Source organism: Chroicocephalus ridibundus, chromosome 6, assembly GCF_963924245.1.
Source record: "Chroicocephalus ridibundus chromosome 6, bChrRid1.1, whole genome shotgun sequence".
NCBI classification, from domain to species: domain Eukaryota; kingdom Metazoa; phylum Chordata; class Aves; order Charadriiformes; family Laridae; genus Chroicocephalus; species Chroicocephalus ridibundus.
The window spans coordinates 39,426,936-39,448,738 of NC_086289.1; the positions used below are offsets into that span (position 1 = coordinate 39,426,936).

General features: G+C 40.4%; 1 protein-coding gene across 21 annotated transcripts in view; it reads left to right on the forward strand.

The window, feature by feature from the left end:
* The window catches only part of PCDH15 (protocadherin related 15), an 811,115-nt gene that overhangs the window by 422,593 nt on the left and 366,719 nt on the right, over positions 1-21,803 (forward strand). Inside the window, exon 8 of one of the 21 annotated variants that reach the window (XM_063340189.1) lies at positions 13,019-13,220. The exons of the other annotated variants lie outside the window; for them this stretch is intronic. The gene's annotated coding sequence lies outside the window, so the exon portion shown is untranslated. The remainder of the gene's footprint in view (positions 1-13,018; positions 13,221-21,803) is intronic. 21 annotated transcript variants of the gene reach the window in all.

Genomic DNA, 21,803 nt, shown 5'->3' on the forward strand with positions numbered 1-21,803 from the left:
TGAAAATGAGAATTAAATAGTGAAGTTTAGGTACTGGTCGATTAGAATTACAAGAGACACTGGTTATGATAAATATCTTCCGTTTTGCACTACCATGGAAGTTACTTTAAAGAGGAAAGAAGCATCCTAAGTGAAGAATTTGAAGGAATCCTGATAACTTAACCAGTAAAATTATACGGGGAAAACTGTTTTGGAAATGATGGTACTTGCTTTTAGAGAATCAGAATTCCCAAATTGCTATAACACTTCATTGGTCTTTCCTGCTGCCTAGATCAAATGGTTCAAAGTTGGTTTTGGCCATTATCCATTAGGTTAAGAGTTTGGGTGCCCTAATTTTAAAATTTCAAATCACGTAGATCAGACCATCAAGAGAGACCTTTAAGTGGTTTTCACGATGCTGAGCGATCTTGACAATGAGCATTGAGGGATTCTACTGCATATGCTGATGATGCAGATTGATATATTTGTATGTGTGTGTATATATATCTCTATAAAAAAGTAGTGCATATGTGGCCAGCGCTACGCTGAACATGTTTTGCTGACAGTTGCAGATTTTTCCTTTATTATTATTTTTTTTGGGACTTACTCCATCCCATTAAAGACTTTGGGTAAAATACTGATGGATCTAGAGCTTCGTGTCAGGTCGCTTTTACAATGCTGGGCTTTGTGGATCATAGGACCAGTTTGCAATGAATCGGTCCGTAGGGAGGAGGACCCTTGTGGCTCTTGTTTCAGAATCCCTGATTTGAAGTTAATTAATATGTTTACTGAAGTTTGTTCCTCTAATGCCATGATTTTCTTCCTCCTTAGAATACATAGTTGGCAAGCTGTTCTACAGATTTATCACATGTGCTTAAAATCGTCTGAGGAATAAAATTAAGTCATTTTTCCTTAAATGCTAGACTGTCCTTGAAGCCTGGGGCTTTGCAGTAGACAGCTCTGAGTAGAAATGGATGAGTTTTTCTTCTCTGGTTCTGCTCTAGGTTTCAGCAAATTTTAATTTTCTCTCACTTCAGATAGGAAATGGGGTGTGTCCTGCTATGAGGTGGAAGAGAGTACCAAAACCAGAGAAAATAGTTCTAAAAAGCATTTGAGGATCAATCTTTTAAGGTACTCAAGTATTCCAAATACCATGGGTTTTTTTTGAAAGTGAGTTTGCTCACATAAATTCTGGAATTCTGAATTTTTTCTGGCTTTCATTGTCCCTAGGGAGTAGTGTATTGCAAAATTATTGGGGTGGATTTGTGCATGGGACTTCAGTCTGTCAGGGAGAGGGGATTCAAAGCCTTGGAAACCACTGGCTCGTACAAACACTCATTCTGTTTCTTCAGCATATTTGTGTGATTGCAGTGAAATGATCCCCCCACCAAAGACTTGGGAGGCCGTTGCTCTTAAAGCCAGCAGATCTCTGCCTCCGATGGTTGACTGTTTATCTGCCCAGCCGCAAGCAGGTAACGAGGCAGCTGCTAAGGCCGTAGTACATCACCCTTCTTGCGCTCTGTAATCTAGGCGAAGAATCTTTCTTCCAGCACTTTGCTCATCCATAAGAATTAAACAATCTTTCTGTTATTAAGTATTATTAGATTATGCTAGATGATTAATTTAGTAACTAACAGTATCAATCATGCTATTTTCCTGGCTGTTATCTATTGAATTAAAAACAAGTTTCTAACAAACAGTTATGCTTCTTATTATTGATGTAACAGACGTTTCATTTACTGGTATTATAAATTACCTTCTGGTGTTACTTCGGGAAGTGTGGTGGCCTGACAGTAATTAAGCAGTAATTGGTATACAAAGGCAGGAAAAGTTCCCAGTAGCGAACTATTCTGTTAGAAAATAGTTTCATTTATGCTATGGTATTTCAGCAGCTCTGACCAATTTCCATTTTATTATGTGCCATATGTCTGTGTAGCAGAACTTTGGATTTGGTTTATGAAATGCAGTTGTTCTGCTTTATTAAATGTTGACTTTTTTAAAAGTACCTTTTTTTCCCTCACCAGTATATATAAATACACTTGTGTGCCTCGAGCGTATTGCTGTCTCACCTAATGTTCTGCATAGCTTTTGCATTCATCATCTCTTGTTAAAGAGATGATCAAACATCATCTTGTTTTGAAGAGGAGGAGGGATACGGTAGAAGACCATGGTCACTCTATTTTTCTATATTGTTCTCTAAGGGCAAGGTTTTTTTCTGAAGTCAGACCTGAGGAGGAATGGTGGTGGCAACAGCTTAGCTTAGCATGGGTTTGAAGGTGTCTTAATTGCCTGCCTTCAGGTTGGCATGCGAATAAGTTATAATCAGCAGCTGCTTCTGCAGAACCACGTACAAATGGGACACAGTGTTTTGTTTCTCCTTTTTTATGCTCTCTGCCTGTTTTTTTTAGTGTTTGTTTTAGGAAAGCCAGTCTCGATTATTTTTGCATGTGACCCCAACAATGTGCTTCCTCTAAGTGGGGTATGAAGGGATTCCTGCTCTCCTTTGGGAGCACTGGTGTTTAACGAGTCCGTCGTAGAGAGAAATGAGTGGTACCCATTGAGGAATATCCTAACGGTCTGTCACTGTTACAAGGTGATTTACAAGTCTTCTTTCTACGCAAAACCTTTTCCTATTGTTGCATCCCAGTGATATATAAGTATAAGCCTGATACGGAGATTTAGCTCAACAGCTATTTGAAACTCTTAGACATAATGTGTTGTAATTATTTTTTCCTCTGTGTTTCCATTGCTATTAACGACCTCTCTCGGGTGCGTAGGGAAAAGAGGAGTGTCTTGTCTCTCCAAGCTCGGATGCTGTCTGTGCTGCTTGAAGATGAGAGTGACTGGAGGACTGATTTATCAGGGAAAGGTTAGAGAGGTGAGTCAATGGAAGAGATGAAAGGGCACAGGCGGGAGAAATGAGCTGGTGTTTAAACAGGACTGGGTCAGGGAGCAGACAAGAATGTAATAACCGACTCCTGACCTGAGTTAAGGTCGCACTCGTATGATCACAGAAAAAGCTACAACTAGCAAAAAATACGAGTCCTTTTTCCGTAGCCGGGTAGAGATTTTTAAGGTGCGGTGCGTTGTTTCTTTCCTGATCACCATTTGACACACAGAATCACAGAATGGTTCGGGTTGGAAGGGACCTTAAAGATCATCTAGTTCCAACCCCCCTGCAGCCACAAAGACTGACCTACGAATGTTCAACTGAGAGCAAACAACTCATGGAACTTGTCTTGTGGTTTGGGATTTTTTTTGTTGTTTTTTTTTTTTGGGGGGGGGGGGTTTGTTGGGTTTGTTTTGGGGTTTTTTTTTTCCCCTCTCTGTCCTCAGAGGCCCAGTGGTGACAGAGGTGTAAGGTACGAGTCTGGTCCTGGTTGTGACGCCCAGCTGTGGTGCCCCGTAGTTCCCCTGACAGCTGGGATTTGCCTTTTTCCCCATCACTGCTTGTGGTGTGTTGACTGTTTCTCTTTTTCCTGAATGTTTGGGCTTTATATAAATACTTTTCAGTTTCTTCACTGAAACATGGGAGGTAGAAAAACATTTTTTTTTCATTTTCCCTTGGAATTAGTCCTCCCTTTTTTCCTCCATTGTTAAGATTTCATGAAATCCAGGCCAGATTCAGCAGAGATCTAATTTCAGACGTATAAATAATTTCTCTGTGAAGCATAACTAAGTAGGCTGGGACTCTCAGCCTGGAGGAGGGATGGCAGAACAAGGATGTGATGGAGGTATATAATCATGACTGAAGGGGAAGGGGAGCAAGGGTAGATAGTTCCCATCTCTTACAGTGCAAGCACTGGGATATCATCGCATGAAAGTAGTTGCTATGGGGGTTTTCCTGTAATTTTTTTTTTTGCTTTATTTTGTCTTCCTAATGATCCTTCCCATTGATATTTTTCTTTGGAGATAAAGCAGCTATGCCTGGTCAGCCATAGGTTTGTCTGGACTGATAACCTTTTATTTTCATAAGGGTGAAAAAACAATTTGATAGTTTAATTCTTCAGAGGTGTGGTTTCTTTTTTTTTTTGTTAATGTTTACATAGCCAATATGAAAACTCTTGTTCTCTTATGAATGTAAGAAAAAGGATATTGCTGCTTATCCTCTTGTAGAATTGATAGCGGTGTGTGTTAGCTGCTCTAAAAATTAAGTGATAGTTGTCTACCTCTATTTGTTTCCTGTGTTCGTTTGACTGCCCTCTGTTTAGTATTTCCCCCCGAAGTCTATTTGTGGGGAGGAAGGAGACCACAGCAGGGAAAGGTGCAGGGTGAATTTCGCTCTGCTTTTTTTTTTTCCTGAAAAAGTAACATTGGGAAACTTTACTAAAGCTGTTCAACTCTTAAGACCATGGATTCAATCTAGGGAACTGCCCTCTCTAATGACAAATACGTCAACACATGAAGATCTCAAAACACTTGGGTTTACCCTCCCACGTTTTCAGTACAGATATGCAGTGAACTACAAGGTGTTTCTTAATCATATGCTCAAAGTATTAACGCTCTATCAGGGCTTATCTAATTCTACAAAGAAAATACTTCAAAAATAGTGAAGAAAAGTACAGAAACTTGTTAAATTTGTTTTGAAGGCTAACAGTTTTTGTCAAATGTTATAAATGGATGTCTTTCCTTTATTGGCTCTTCTGTAGCAATACTTTGCCTGTACACTGTGAATACAACAAAGGATTTTGTTCTTAAGTAAAAAACAATACTTTCCCCAACTAATGAATTAAGGATCGAGACCTTTCTTGTTGCCACTGACATGTAATCAGTTTTACCAACACAGGTCACTCTTCTCAAAAAAGGTGGAGAATTGAAATATGATGCAAAATTGGACAAACAGACTGATTTTTTAATTATTTTTTTTTTTTTAATGGAAAGTGCCATGTTACTTTTGCAGGTGACAAGTAATCAGTTTGTCAGTTCTTTGTCTCACCTACAACTGTCGGTTCCCCCCTGCGGGTAGCTGCCCCACAGCAAGGCATGGAGCCGGAGCTGAGCCAGAGCATCCTCCTCAGTACGTGTTCCTGCCTCTGCCATCCTGAGGGACCTGGAGGTTCCCACGTTCTTGAGAAGGTTGCTGTAGGCCCATCACTTCCCAGATGAAATTTCTTTTGATCCAAATCTTTGCCATATGAGATCGCCTAAGAAAATTGATCTGCAGAGTTTGTCATTTCTATACATAAAACATCTTTTAATACTAACATGAAGACTATAAGTCAAATAAATTCCTTACTGTAACTGAAATAGTTTGCTTTTTTCGTGGACCTTACCCCTTCCCTCCTCCAAATATCAGGATTCTCAGGTTGTATTTGTGTATTTGTTAGCCCCCTTGGTGGAAAGGTTATGTTTTGAAACCTTTACTCAAGGCGGACCGTTTATTGCCTTCAAACTTCATTCCCTTGTGCTTGAGGCCAGATTTGCTTCTATCAGTGCATTGGCATATCTCTCTTCTGTGTTTGCACAAAACTCATTTATGTTCTAGCGTCTCCACTTGTCATGCCTTGTGAGAGATAGTCGTTTTCTACTGTAAACTAAACCAGGTGTCTTATTTCCAGCAAGACGAAATGTTCACATTGGCAAGACGCTGTAAAAGTGCACTCAATCGCAAAACATAATTTTGCAGATTTTTGCAATAAGTAATATTGAACTGCTTAAATCTGTCATGTTTCTTGGTGGTGTGCTGAACAATTGTTTTTTCAGGTGTTTTTAATTCTGAAATTTGAAAAGTAGTGCATGCTGAAGTGCTCTTCATGCTCTTGAATATTTTTTACTGTATTTTATATGCATTAGAAGAGTAGAAGTGTGGGTAGCATCCTCTTCTTTTTGAGATGATTTAACTGCGAAAAGAATAAAGCAGGAAGAGGAAAGATGGTAAGAGAGGGACTTAATTTTAAAACGGGAACAATAAGTTTTCTTCAGTCTGCATTTTGTCAAATGCTGGATAAGCCTGGCTTTCTTGCCATGTATGATCTTATGAATCCTTTCCCTCCTCTGTCTGTAATCACTGAACCGTTCCTAGTAGTTCCATGCTCATTCTAAGAGGATTTGCTGTATTAAATAAGCGTGCTTTTTGTGTTGCCTTTCTCAGTGGAAGCAGGGGAAGGATGCTTGTTACAATCACGGTTTACCACTACTTTTACTTGAGCCCTTTTTAACGTGTCCTTGAAGGCCCTATTGACTCAGTGTTGGTTCTGTACCTGCTGACAAGTGAGAGGTTCATGCAGCCTCTGCGTCCGTGGCATAGTTGGGCATCTTCCACGCGTTCACTTGCAGATTGCTGTTTCCTTTCACGTGTTGCATTAATGGTACTGAGAGACAGTTATGGGCAAAAATCAGGGATGAAACGGGGACAGTGTATCTTGCTGGATATTTGACAAGTGTGGTGGATATTTGACAATGCAGTGGTGGACACAAATGCTGGGTGAAAGTTCATCCATAGACATTGAAATACAGCGTCCCAGCTACGTGGCCACGCTGGTGGCTTTTATTCAGCTTTTATCAAAGGAGCACTTTAGAGAATAAATTCCTTTTAATTACTTCAAACTCCTATTTTCTGAAGGGTCATGGAGACTTAAAGGTACATGGGGAATTTGCGTGCTGTAAGGAGGACCTGGGCCTGTGGCCAGTAGGTCAGACATGGGAATTGTACTGCTTCGGCAACGCAGAAGGCTCTCATGTGTGACTTGCAGTTCCCTTCCAGATAGACGCTACCTCTTCCCTTCCTGCTGGATTTTGGGTACATGGTGCATCTGTGTTCCAGAGAAACTTTGAAAAAATACATGTGTGTGTTTTGGGAGTTCAGCAGCAGCATGCACTGGATGGTAAATGGTAAAGCTCAGGAGTTTTCAATCAAGCCTGACCCCTGCTAACGGCGTATTCCAGTCTCTTCTGACCTCGGGGAACTTTCAGATAGGCAAGATAAAAATCTGCAGGGATCGTGTTTTGGGGTATGTTGAAGTGACGATTCAAGCATAGGTAAAGTCAACAATTTTAAAAAGTAAAGCCAACAATTTTGCTTTATTGTAAACTTTTTTTAAACGTAAGGGGCTCTTATCTGTGGAATAAAATTTCTAGTAGCCAGTTGATGATTTATTTCTTTTCTTTGCCTTCTCCGAAGTCAGAATTCAGTTTGAATTGTTTTTCAGGGATCCCACCTTTTAATTGTGTGTTTTACAGTTCAGCTGTTTGTTGTGGCTATGTTTGGTGATGGTGGACTGAATTTAGTATAGAATACAAAAGCTATGATCAGAAAAGACATTTAATTAATTTTAAAGATTATACAAAACTTTCTTGAGTAATAAGACTGGACTCGATGTCCTGCCGCAAAACAAAATTACTCTCTGTCTGTGTGTTGGGATGCTCAGATTTGGATTTTACAGATTTTTAACCAGATTATGCCAGGGAAGTGGAAGTGTGAGATGATTTTTTACACAGCAGTCTTCCAGTTGTACAAGTGATCGAAATGATGAGTGGGAAGGTATTGATGTGAAGTTTTTTTGCATAATGAGAAGGGAGCAAATTATTGGGGGAGAGATAGTAATGATCCAGCTCATAAAGACTATGCTCATGAGAATAATTTTATCAAATACTCCAGCAGATCAGTAAATCCTTCAGCCGCCTTTTTCAGTACAGTTATATAGTTTATGTTCTTCTGGGAAGAATTCAACTCCTGTTCTTGCCTCCTCCCTCCAACTTGACATTTTGCTAAATCAATTTATTGCATGGCAGAGCCTGCAAACAATGCCTTCCAAGGCATTAAAGATCTGATCTATTTAGAGAAGACCTTTTCTGTTTATATCCTAAATATGTTGTCAGCTGATCGTTTGGTTGGAATGTAGCTTGTCCCCTTTGATCTCTTGCAAATTCACTCCAGTGACAAGCCCAGCTTCCTGAGCTTGTCTCAGCTGCTATTTCCCTTATCTTAAAAAAGGTTTTCTGTCCTCTGGATTCTATTTTTCCTAACAATAGAGTGACCTCACTTGGACGCCTCTCGTTAGTACAGTGGCAGCTCTCCATGACTTTTGGTAATTGGATTGGTATCGGAGGCCTTCTGTGTTAGTGATTCTCAAAGAGGACAAATAATCTTTTAATGAGGATCCGTTTCTATGAAATTCAGCTTGAGGGAACAGAAGGGAAAGGGAGAAATGAGTATTAATTGATAACAATTGAAGCAGATGGGACCGGAATTTGATTTTTTGGTGACAAGTGAGGAGGTAAGATGTGGTGAGCTCAGCAAATAGCATTGGGAAACTTTTGTGTTCTTGAACTCCTTCAACTATATTAAGCAGGTTAATCCTCTGATTTTTGTACGCTGTAAATATTCTTCTTGTAGAACAATGCTGGTAGTTCCTTACCTGAGCCCAGTTCTGAATTTGAAGGGATCAAAAACCTAGTTTTCCTATCAAGAATGCAAGGTATTTCCCCCAAAATACAATGCTTACTCTTTGAGCACTGATTCCTTCCTTCCCTCTTTAAAAACTTTATAAGTATAATTTGAGTTAAAAGGAAAAATATAGAGCAGCCATTAAGAAATAGAGTAGTCCACTGCTGGGTAATTTTGTGTTCCTAATGAATGTGAAAATTATGTATCTCATTAAACTTCCAATTTGGATCAAAGCCTGTGGAATCTCATGAACAGAGTACTTCTGAAAACCTTGCATTCAAATAGTGGTTAATATTTTTTGCCAATATTTTTCATACTGAAAGGTCTGTTCTTCAGCAGACCTTGAGGAATACTTACGTTTGGGGGGCAACCAAGATGAAAAATACAAATTTTAAATGTGTATTTAAAAAAATCGGTTCAATCACAAATTATTTTTCTGAGCAATTATAATGACGGTGAAAGTACAGTACCGATCCAAAGAGGAGCTGTGTGGCATAGATGAATTTCCTATGTCTTTCCATTATAAAACTGAGTGGTTTGGAAGTGGTATTACTCTACCACCACCTGTACGTAACAGTAGAAGAACAGGATGTCTTGTGAATAATAGTTCACTTATATTTAAATGTAGTAAACATTGCAACACTAGATGGTTTTTCAATCAGGGGAAGACTTTTCCCTGTGAGAGGTTTTTTTTTGAGAGGTTTATGTTGAAGGGCACAAAACAGAACCAATAGGATTTTATTTCTAAATAGATGCTACAAGAGGACTGTAGCGCATTAAACCATCCTACACTTGCATAACTTTCAGCCCCCTGAGGTTTTCGGGGTGGGACGTCTGCTGAACCAGATTTTGCAATCTGCCTCCATCAGATGTGTTTTCAGATATAGGGAGTATTTATGCTTGCACACTAAGTGATACCTAAAAATACATATATTTGCATTTTTGCCTCTCTGCATTTGTTCTGAGAAAGGTATAAATGATGATTAAAGCATTGAGGAAATGGTGCATGCATAAAAGATTTGAGGAGAAATTCAACAGAACTTTGAAAACACTTGAAAACTGCAAAGGTGTAGAAGGCTCTCTATAGAGATGTCTCGAGATTAGCATCAATAAAAGGATAATATGTTTTAGAGCCATGATTGAGATTGCCAGCTCTAAAGTGATTTATAGCAACCTGAGCTAGCTGTCTATGCAAGTCGTGCTAGGACACGTCTGCTCATCGGTGGGTGTTTTGAAGAGTTGCTGCCTTCTGATCTGAGTAGGTTCCCTGTATGAGTGGCCTGTGAGGAGGTTTAGCCAAAGCTGGGTCTTCACGACCTTTTTTCAGTGTTAAGTTCAAAGCATTTTTTGCTCTCGTTTTTATTTTGATTTCTTTCTTTTCCCCTCTGCCTTTCAAAGGGGGGTAGCAAAAAATGAAGTTCTGGCATGTAGTGGCTGTTACTTAACACCATCAATGCAATTACCTTATGGAAACTGTTTCTTTAAAAAAATCTAATCTCAGCAAGTTTGAAACCATCTAATACCTTCCCGATGCAATTTATGAGCGAGCACTGATAATTTGAACTTCAAAAATGGGATAAGGCTGTACAGCAGCATTCGTGTCATTACTGTGATGTCCTCTACTTAGTTGTGCCACCTAAGGTTGACTGTATCCTCAGGACAAGTTGCAGTGCTTCTGTCATGGATCCTGTTTTGTATAATTTCTCAAAGGTCTCTGTTGGTTCTACATCCGTATAGATTTTTGCCTTGATTTTGATGGCTTTGCCTCTAAGACAAAACTCCTTACTGCTATAATGATGTTTTGTCTTGAAGGAGATTTTTTCCAATTTTCTTTTTTGGGGAGGAATACCTCGCATTGCAGTTGTTGTACAAATTAGGAGCTAGCTCCAGGAAAAAGTTCATGTCACTGCAGTAATATATCTGTGTGTTCAGAGCAAGACACACAGCTTCCTAATCAAATGAGCCCTGGCCATAAAGCAGAAATCTCCCTCTTATGGGAAGGCAGTCTGGGCCGTAGGAAGCTGATGATGTAGCTAATCTGTATAGCTACCTGCTAGCCAAGAAAAGGCCTTCACAATTTCTTTCCAGTCTGTCTTTAAATTGTGTGTCGAGGAGAAGTACTGGACTATGTGCTGTAAATGGCACTCCGGCACCTGTTGACTTGGAGTTGGTCTTGAAATGATACATATATATTGGAGGAAAAAAAAAATAATCTAGCGAAATCTAACTGGTTCCAACTTCAGAAGCGTTGCTATTAAAATATTGTGAGGGCTGCTTTTGTGGATGTGGTTAGGCTCGGCGCTGGAGGCTAGAGGAGAATTTGCAGTGGCGAGAGTCCTACCCTCCAGGCACGCTCTGCTTGAGGCAGGTAGCGATGCTCCAGCCTCCAGAAGTCTGCCATCAAGAGACCTGCTGCTCGGCACTGCTGGGAGTCCCCTTTGGAAAAGCCACTATACACTAGCAAAAATTGGAAGTCTACTCAGGAGGAGGAGAGCGGACAAAAAGGTCATCTTACTCTAATGCTTATTTTGGGGAGGAAAGCCCAGAGTGGTCTCTGTGGAGTTGGAGCCACGTGAAGTCAGAAATGCTGCCTGGGGAGCAGGCATACATTGGTGTGGTAGGACAGTTTGCTACCAGTACTGCTACCTGGGACCTTCTGTCCCTCTAATTTCTCATTATTGTGTGATAATGGATTGGTGCAAGTTTAAGGGCTTCAGTAGGTGCAGCTCTCTGCAGGAACGTGACATAACCCTGATTTCAGCATCTTGAGATCTTGGATTTCTGTTGTCTGTGTGGACGACAAAACGCACATATAATTTGCCAACAGGAAATAGATTTAAGTTGAATTATGCATTTCAAAAAAGAAAATAGTCTTGTTGCTTTGCTTGTTGAAATCTAAGTAGGTGAATGTGTGGATTATTTCTTTTGCCTTGCTCTGCTGTATTTTGTTTAGTGGATTTTAACTCCTCTGTTCTTAGGCTGGAAACCCATTTCTCCTCCAGCTTTGCAGCATTGCACTACAATAAGAGATTCAAATATGAAAATGATATTTCTTTTTCTTTGAATGGAAACAGAAGAGATTGGTCAGGTCGTGTAATTTCATTAAATATTTGTTTTGTAGAATACAAACTGCATTTTGAGATCACATTACTTTGAAACACTATGTGGGAGAGAAAGAGGTATCAGAGAGCATCTTTGGGATGTGTGTTCACTTGCAGTCACATTACCATCTACAGCTGGTATGAATTAAGCATCCTGTTGAAACAGCTGGATTTAAGCCTGAGTTTCCCCAAAAGCTGGCTGCCGTATGCGCAGGTACGGTACTTTCTCTCTCCTCTGCTGTGTGCTGAGGGCTGAAGCAGTGCAAGTAAAGCAAAAGAGGGAAGGTGAAGAAAATTCCTTATTCCAGATGGTTGCTTTATCTCGGAATAAGTGTAGAAATGCGCAAGAAAATTGAGCTTCGTTTTTGGGTTTATATGCTTTACTAAATTTATAAAACACATCTGGGGAAAAAAACCTCAGACATATGAATTGGCAATGGAATGAAGCCACTAATCTGTTACATTCAGCGTATAGTCCTCTGTTAGTGCGCGTTTTGGAGAAAGCAAAAAGTGCCCCTGAGGTGAGCCATACAGCACTACCTGGGTATTCTCCCTTGGCTCCTGCAGGCGGTTTGCAAAAGCCCTGAAGCGCAGAATATCCTTACTTAATCTGCAGAGTTAAAAATATTGTTTGGAAAGGTAACTTAACTGGGAGTAGAATCAGCTGCTCTCCTCTCCTGATGACTTCCTGAACAAGCCCAAATGTTTATCTGGTGTGAAGAAGATTCTTTTATATTTATTCTTGCTTTTATTTTGGTCTGTGTTCCTGTAGTATAGAAATATTATAGTGTCGAGTGACAAACTTGTTACCACAACAGTTTTGGTAACCAAGATTTCAGTTGATATCAGTAAAGTCTCTTTCTTGTGATAAGTAAGCCTTGGGCTTCTTTCTCAGAGGTGGAGGTTGTTTTTTTGTTCTGTTTGAGAAAGAAGGTTAGGTCCCCCACTGTCTTTCAAGGCAGCTGAGTTGTCCTTCACGAGACCTTTTCCTTCTCTGGTGTCTCTTTCTGAAATTACGGCAGCAAACCCAGTGTTTAATGCTCCAGGGGTTTTCTATTGTCCTTTATAATGTCATTATAATTTAGATCCTATTTCTATCTTTTCTAATGCTCCCAAGCATTTTGTTTACTTTAGCTCAGTACCCATTACACTACAGCAGCTATCTATACTGCTGCCTCGAAGGGCAAAACAGCTAAAAAGCTGACAAATTCAGAATCCCTATTTGCATGCATGAATATCTTATTTGTCCCAATGTGCAATTTTTGTCCAAATGGAAATTCATTTCCCAAGCTATTGCTCAGGTACGAATCCCAGAGCTGCTCACAGTCCTCTGCGGTTGTTAATAACCATGGCGGAACTCCATGGAGTTGGCATACTTTTGCAGTTGGCGCTTCTTTATTCCACGCTGCTCCACTGACTCTCCAGTACGACACCTACACCTCCTTCATCCAACAGTACTAAACCACGGGGGCCAGCCCAGTTCATCTCGTCTCTTGGCTTTCTGTTGTGTTTACAAGTAAATTTGTCTGATTAAAACTTTTGCTTCCTACAGTTCGGTATTTCATCTTGGACAGCTAATCTCATACACTATGGCTGCTTTCCCTTCTAAAGCAGACCGGATCCATGTGTGTCTCTACACATTTTGATACAAGACCATCCCAAAAAACCCAAAAAAACCTGAGGGAGGAGCATGAAAGTATCCCTCAATCCCAGGAGTGTGGCCTATCTCGTGAAACATCTGCCTGCATTGAAAGGTATCTCTCTTCTCGTATTAAATGAAGACTGTCCTCTAATTTTATCTTTTGGATGAATGTTTTCTGTAATTCTGTTTTTATGTTCTTGCTGCTGGGGCTTTTTTTGTACCTTACAATCTTGACAGCCTTAGGATACTCTGCAAGGAGGATCAAGGTACATCACTTCATTTGGCACTATTTAGCCATAATTCGTGTACAGGTCATCTTTTTGATGCAAACTATATAAATGCATCTTCCCTTGCTTCAAAGTATAACTCTTGGGACCATGTCCAGAGCCCCACACTCTCACCTGTATGAAAATTCATGACTCTTGAGTCCATTCCCCTTTCTTCATTGTCATCTGATTTGAGCAGTGAGTAGGACCCTGTGCTTTGTGTGTTACCTATTCCGAGTATCTGCTGTTTGGAACATTAAGAGTTGCACTGGCCTCTTCAGGTTCACTGTTGTCAAATTCCTGGGTAGTAAAATTACTTCTTGTAAGTGTTGTGGTCAGAGCAGCTTCCAAGGCGAATTGGCATTACTTAGTCTTCCTTGAGTATGGCAAGCCGTTGCCTAGCTGTCCATCATGAACTTGTTTATATATTGTCTTTCACCTGAGCGACTTGGGTACGAGTCTCCTTGCATGGTGTTGTCTGCTTGTGAGGGTCTACGAGGTTTTATATTGGGGCCACTGCTGCTAAACCTTGGCTCAAGTTTTACTACTCCAGGTAAAAGAGGTATCTTAACCCCTGGTTTCTAAAGCCTGGTTTATTATCTCACAACTGAACTTTTGATAATACCCTAGTTGATCTGCGTTGACTCATTCCTGTGTTCTGTGGAGGTCAGGGAGTGTCAAAGTTGTGCTGGCCGTTTGCAGACTCAGTTCAACTTTACTGGCTCAGCTTGATGACTTCTGAACACTGATTGTTATGGAATTCGTGGAAGTGTCAGCTCAGTAACAATGCAAATATCAAGTAGGATGCTGGAAGTGAGTAGGAGAGGGAGAGAATGTTACCTGTGACATGTATGGGCTATCCACATCTTGAACACTGTCTGCATCTCAGAACACATTCACTTGTCTACTTCTGCCCGCTCTCCCACAGCAGGCCTCAGTCAGAGGCAAAATGGTGGGGCTCAGTGACCTTGTGTGGGTGTAAGGATACGGTTAGTTTAAAGACTGTCAAACAACAAGGTTGTTTTTTCCTTTATGAGATATGTTACAGGAAATTGTTTCAATGATCTTATTTACTTTGACGTCTTTTGAAATTTGGTAATAACATAGCCCTCTTTTTAAGTGTTATTCTGATACATTATTGTTGTGTTAAAACAGAAGCTGTGAAAGCCCCTTTTTTTGGTAATATGTAGTGCTCTTGGATTTCTTTTAAGTATCTTATTTTTACTTGACTATTTCAATAGTTGGTTAAAGATAAATGTTTGTAAGCCCATTTTGGCTGAACAACTTTGTCTTCTGGAAATAATCACTAATTCAATAGCTATGGATTAAGTAAGCTATTAGAAGTCTTGTGTTCAACAAAACTGTTTAACCTATTCCTAGGTACGTGCTGCATTTACACTAAAGAAATTTGCTGGAGTCATTTTGAATGTTGCGGTGAGGTCCTTGTTTTGCATCATTTCTGACACAGCTGTGCTTTGTTCTGTCCACCTCAAAGTTGCTTGTGACGGTGTGTTACTGTCTCTGCTGCACACTGTTGTGGTGAGGTGCAGTGCTTTCCCATGGGGGACACTGTTTCTTAAAGAAATGCAAGAATCTTTCCTTTCCCCCCCCCCGAAGGTGCAGAGCAGCTTTGGTAGGCTCTCTGTCGCCAGAGGTCCCCGAATGAGGGCCCTGTGCATATCAGAACGTCACAACGCATTGGCACGGAAACCCCAGCTCCGCAACCCGTGGATCACCGACAGGTGCAGTTGAACAAAGAAGCTGACAAATGCAAGATCAACTCTTGCGTAAGCGCTTTTCAAATTCTTGATGGTTGGAAGAGAAGGATTCACCTGAAAGACACAGAGACTGCGTGTCTTGGAATAGCCAAAGAAACCTGGGCATGTGAGAGCTGTCTGTTCTTTGGTTTAAGGAAAGCAGGAATATGCAAAATCCAGGAAATGTAGAAAGTAAAATGGTGAGTGTCGGGGCTTGATGTGGTACTGAGGCGTACAGGTATCTGGAGAAACAGCGGTTCTGGAGATGGATATACATGCTTGCCAAAGGGCTAAAAGGGCGGCTGGAGTGATGAGGTTTAGAAGGTGATATGGTTAGGTAGAGAAGGGGGGGGACAAATGCAGAGAGGAAGGTGATTCCAGCTTCTGTGAAAACTTCTTTTAAAAGGAAAAGAATAAATATGTGAAAACATGAACAAATACTTCACTGCCTCCTTTCCCTCATGGCCAACAAGCTGAGAAAGCAATCAAACTATAATCAAAACAAGCAATCATGTCTAATTATGCACTTATTGCTTATTAAGAAGTGGTAAGAGGGATTTTTGAAAGGTAAGATCCCCCCAAAATATTAGGAGGGAAAATCACAGAGCGGAGGAGTGAAAGAGTACTTGAGGATTGATAGACGTGTCAGATATGGAAGAGCTTGGAGAGTGGAGGGGCATGAGAGCAGGGGCAGCAGAACTGAAAGTTTGGAAGAGGCAACATAGGAGTGGTGATGAAGAGCAAGTTTGATGTGCAGAACTGGCACCTGACAGAGCGAAGGAGGTAGAGGAAGGCAAGACAGGACTCCTTTGGTTTGGGATTGCTGTTAGATGGGAGCAGAGGGAAACTGAAGGGCAGGCCTGGCGAGCATAGGCAAAAGTAACACTGTGCAGGGCTTGAAATATAGCATGGGTAATTAACAGCAGGTATGTGGTTAAAGTAACGGAGATCTTGCATGTGACTTGATTAGCAGAGTCATAAATCCAGCTGTCCAGACTGATGAGGCTTCCCAACAAAACCATGGTGATGTATGAGAGCGGTCTAAATGTAACAGTTGTGTAATTGAATATATGAGTACGTTTAATGTCTTAAAGCCTGCTTGTGTACTTGGCTTATGGCGTAAATAATTCCTTGATTATAAGTGCGTAGCAGAATATAGTAACGGATAATGCCTTGAGAAACATAGTAAACAAGGAACTGGTAAACATGAAATTTGCTATTTACTGCACTTTTCTAGAGAAGAAACTTCAAATCTTTAAGTAGCTTAATTTTGATGAGCAATGCCTGAGGAGTCTGGTCTCTCCGGAGAGTTTAGAAAGGGATTCTCTCCTGTTGTCAGCTGTGGCTGGAGGGTAAAAGCCATGGTTGGAGTGTCACCCCTGTATTGGAGGTTAATAGCAGGTAGGCACTGGTGAGAGAAGAGGTGTCTGAGATTTATTGAGAAATGAGGAGAAGCAGGTACTGAGCGTCCCAAGGGTGTGAAGGAGGGCAGGCTGAACCGACTCCTTCACCGGTACAATATTGAGACACACATTAGCTTTTGGAGGACTTTGTAATGCTGTTGTCCTGCTGCTACCAGCAACCACTTATAGATGTCTCAGGCAGGCGAGTGTGTAGCTGAGCGCCCTGCTCAAGGGGATGGAGTTACTCCAACAAGCAGCAGCAGTGGAGGTTTTACTGTCTGTGATCGGAACAAAACTTGTAGAATGGGGCAGGCCGTTGAGCTGGGCTGTCTGCACTGGGATCTATAATGGAACACGATTGCTGGGAGCAGCATTAGAAATGGGGCTGCAGAGAGCTCTCAAGGGCTTTTCTTGGTGGGTTTCTTTTATCAAGATTTGTTATAAATAGTAATTTCCAGAGAAACAAATGACAACAGAAAACATCTCTAAACCTTCTAAACTTTATTTAGTTTTACTTAGTATGTAACTTGGAGTGTGGACCTAAACCAGCTCTTGATAATTATTTGGCTTAATCAGCCTTGCTATTTGTAAGCTGTCATAACTTCAAAATCAAGGACTATTTTTAAAGCTTCTGGCCCAGCAATGTGTAATAATGGAATCTTCAATTTGACGTTGAAGTAGCTGACTAGAATGTCTGTTAAGTGTGTGCACGCGTGTGTATATTTATGTGTATATTTATGTGTATGCATGTTAGTTCTGAAATGTCATTGCATTGAACTATTTGAACAGAGCTAATAAAGAAACCTGTAATTAGCCCAGGATGTATTTAACACCACTTTCGATGTGCAATGACTAACAGGCAAGTAGAAGGTCTCATTTTCTAGAAAGGTAGGCTTTGCTTTGACAAGTTTGATGTATTTATTTTACAAAATCTGAATAAAACTTCAGAGAAGAGAAGCTGCAGCATATAAATTCTACTTGAGAAAATGTAATTTTCTTCAATGAAATACATTAGCATAGTTTTGGACATTTCCATTGCCATAATGCAAGTCAGTTTTTAAGCCTTAAGGTATTGAGACAGTTGGTGGTTTCCTACAACAAATACTGAGAGGGGCTCTAGACAGAATAGTTCCTGGCATTGGAGAGAGACTGGTGCCTGTGGTGGCATCTGCCTGGTCTAGCTCTAGCAGGGATGGAAAAGTTAAGGGTAGAGCTGGGTAGATTTGGATGTTTCGACTTTAACATTTAAAGTTGGGCTCATCTTTAAAGAATCAGTCATCTTGAGAAAGATGAACAGGTATCTAGACCCAGAAATTTGATTCCTCTAATGATGCTTAGAGTGAACCATTTTAACTGGGTCATCTTTTTTAAGGGAACGGCATAGTACAGCTGCTTGTTGTACGCCCCTGACAACGCCTCGGTACTTGCGTGACAATAGCTGCAGCTGGGGACTGAAGGTCCTTTCTGGAGCTGGGCCGTGGCGTGTCCCCCCCCAGCCGTCAGTGGAGCAGTGACCTGGCTGCCTTCCAGCCTCTGTTTTTGCCGTTTGCTGCCGTCAGTGACAGCAGCTCTCTCCTGGCCAAAGCCAGTTCCTTAATCTGGGGGCAGTAGCGTTGATATAGCTTCCCAGCAGCACAAACCGAGAGTTGCGTGTCTGAATGTGCTTTTTCTTCCTCCTCGTGATTCGTGCGTTTTGCCTCTCTGAGAATCTTTTCGCTTGTTGAGAACTTGGGTGGGAGCTGGGAAAAACCCAAACTTTCAAAGTGTCTGAGATTTCAAAAATCCAGCGTTGTTTCCACTGCAGTGACAGCAAGATCTTCTTGGTTTTCACTTTAAGGAAGGCTCTGATTCGCTCCTCTATATTAAATAAGCCAAAGGAATGATGCTTGGAGAGAAACAGCTCTGGCAAGGGAGAGAGGTTTCTGGGATGCCATCCAGTACTTGTCTTGCAGTAAAAGCAATGAAACTGATCTTTTACTTTGTACTTTTATATTGAAATATATTTTCATTATTAACCAGCAAAATAGCCCGCACTTTAATGTCTAATTTAACTTTGTGTGCATATTTTGTAAAGCCAAAAGTTATCGAAGAACTAACTTAAATACTTCTGGCTAATATAGATTATATTTCTTTTAATGGTTTTATGTTAAAGCAGTTAATATGACTTTTTAAATGAAGTCCTCTGGCATTGATTTTAAGGAGTTTTACGATATCTTTCTTCTTTCCAGAGCCACTCTCTGCAAAGTAGGAGTTTCATGTGTCCGGGGTGATGCAGCCCAAAATTATGAACTTCTTTGGATTAAGCACTCGAAGCCTTCTGTGGGAATGGTGTTTTATAGGTTAAGTCTGTGCAGAAGGGTTGGGAAACTGAATATCTATATGATGCATTAAAAAATCGGGTTTGTAGACAGGAATGAATTGTCTACTTTCTTTACCCACCCATGACTGAGAGGTGGTAATACTGTTAATCCATCTAATAGCTGGATTACTTAAAAATACAGAAAATAAATCAGTCACAGCTAGTGATGGAAGCAGGAAACGAAAGTCCTTCTCCATCCCCACCTCAATTATTCTATAAAAGCTTGTTTCTATTTTTGGTAGTATGGTTGGCATTTCTCTGTGCAAACCTTACGTATACTTAGCAATCTTCTTTCTTCTGTGGAAATTAGCAGTATGCTACATCAAGTGTTAATGTAGAGCATTTATAGTGCGTTCTGCTAGCGGGGGATTGGAAAAGTGTTCTCAAGACATCACCTACTGTGAATCAGGCCATATGCACGTTGGCTCCCATTGCTATATAGAGATAGAAAATAAAGAACTTTATTATTGATGGAGTTTGGGAAAATAGCAGTTACTTCGTTTTGGGTGACAAAGTATTGAAATAAACTTAGGAATTTCTGACTTTAATTGTTAGCTTCTAAATTGCATCTTTCACATCAGGTACAGGGACAGCTGCACCTAGATGAAGTGCTGTCACTGAAGGTTTCAATTACTTTTGAGCTAATGCAGAGGCAAGTAACTCTGTGTTACGGGATGCTCTACTTTGGCTTTGAAACACCTTGCTGTGACAGTGGCTATGCAGCTGGTGGAAAAGTGATCATTTCTGTAAGAAAGGCACTGAAACTAATAGGTCTAAAAAGTTGAGCGAGGAAATAATTGAAATTAGTAGTCCTTAGAAGAATATGAGCAAAGGAGGAACGTATGAATCATTTCAACATAAATACAAAGGATATGCTGAGGAATTTAACTTGCAGATTAAAATATTTTCAGATCTTTGTATAAATTGCCATCGGATTTTTTTTTTTAAATCTTTCTGAAAATGTGCTCTCCCAAGTAAGCCTAAAAACCCTGGACCTTGGGAAGCACAGAACAGGAGAAGAGCCACAAATGCAGCGTCAATGCTACTATATTTTTAATATGTTTATTGATGTGGACTAGATCCATAAGAACAGATCTGCTAGCTGGGAAAAGGGGATGGAGTTGTGAGCATGTTTGATCTTGAAACTTGCTCTTAAAAATTTTCATCTTACTGAAAGGTTTTATCCAAGTAGAGGAGGGTAACCAAAGTGCATACCGATTGTGTTGATTCTATAGCATGAAAGCCCTATAGGGGATGAAATAGGGTTGAGTAAATCCAAGAGTCCATAGGCTGAAATATTTACATGTGAAGTGCTCAAGCAGTGTTAGTGAAATAAAAACTGTAGTGGTGCTCTGGTTGTTTTTGGAACATCCTAAATTGGAGAAAGGGTTGTATTTGCACTGTAAATTATTCATTGTAACCCCAGTTCAGCCAAATATTTGCTTGTGCTTAAATCCTTCTTTAGGAAAGCGTTTAAACAGTTATTTGCCTTCAGTAAACGGAGTTACTCACGCTTGCTGCTGAGTTAGAGCCGAAAATAGCTTATATGGCTTTAATTCAAAGTAAACTCTTCCTTCACTGGCTTGTCTCTTGATCATAAGTAGGTGCTATGAGATGGGCTCAGCGGCACTTGGGCATGGGAGTTTGTGGGCTGACCTTTAGCCTTCCAGGATGCCCTGAACTACCTCGAATGGTCCCTGGCTCATCAGCCAGAATGATTTTTTTTTTTTTTTTTTTTTTTTCCGGTTAAGCCTAAAGTGTGTGTGGGGGGGTGTTTTCCAGCACTGTAGCTTTGCAGCTGCTGTGCTCCAGATATGCTCCAACAGCCATACAGCCTCAGGACCCAGCTAATGGAAAATAAAAACCCTACCAAAATACTTAGTGTGGATGTCAGGTCCCAGCACTGACTTCACCATACATGTCCCGATCTGGTCTCTGGTTGGGAGTGTAGGTGCCACACTTGGTTTGGGTGACACTGGGAAGAGCTAAAATCGTAACTGGGTGGGCGCTCTGGGGTGCCTGACCGGGTTAGGACATATGTTAAGCCAGATGTAGCTGCCTACCATATGAAGTGAGATTAGTTAAGAATGGCATTGAGACAAACCAGAGGGGTTTTGGGTTTTTTTGTCTGTTCTTGTGTTTAAATAATATTTTAGAAGTTGGTTTGGTTTTTTTTCTTATGTTGACAGTTCAACATAATTGTTTCGGCAACAATAAAACATTTGGGACATATGGTTTAATGGACCGTAGCTTTAACCAAGCCAGCAACACTGTCAGACTGTAAAGCAAATTCATCTTCTTTCTGGCTTGTAGAAGAGACTTTTTTCTGTTTCTGCTGACATTTCTGATTTATTATGGCACCCGTTCTCTCAAAATAAGCATTTGCACTTCAGAGACTCCCTGGTTTTGTGTCTTCAATCTTTAAAAGAGTTCATCTGATCAGTAATAATATAGATGAGCCTCATAATAAAACTGTCCACTATAATATTTCCTATGTTTAAACAATTCAATACCTTATACTTTAAAAAACAGTTTATTGTATGCTTTGATGTTTTATCACAATTGTAATCTATAAAAAACACCACCACTAAGCAAAATGTGTAACTTCTGATGCTTGAAGGAGTTCTGGCTGGTTGTGTAAATTCATAGCATACATATAAATGGGAATTTAATTGTTTTCTTAAATGCCGTATTATTCATCCAACCATCGTGGTTTCACAGGAGCTATTGTTTTTGACATCTATATTAAATGGCAAATATTTGTTTACATGTCTGCTGAATTAATATGTAGTTAAGTATGCACTTTCTCCTCTTACAATGGGCTAGAGTATTTGCCTCAAAGTTGTTTTCAGATTAGCTGTTAATGGTAAGAAAACAGTTGTTTTGTAAGAAGTTCTTGGTGCGTGACTG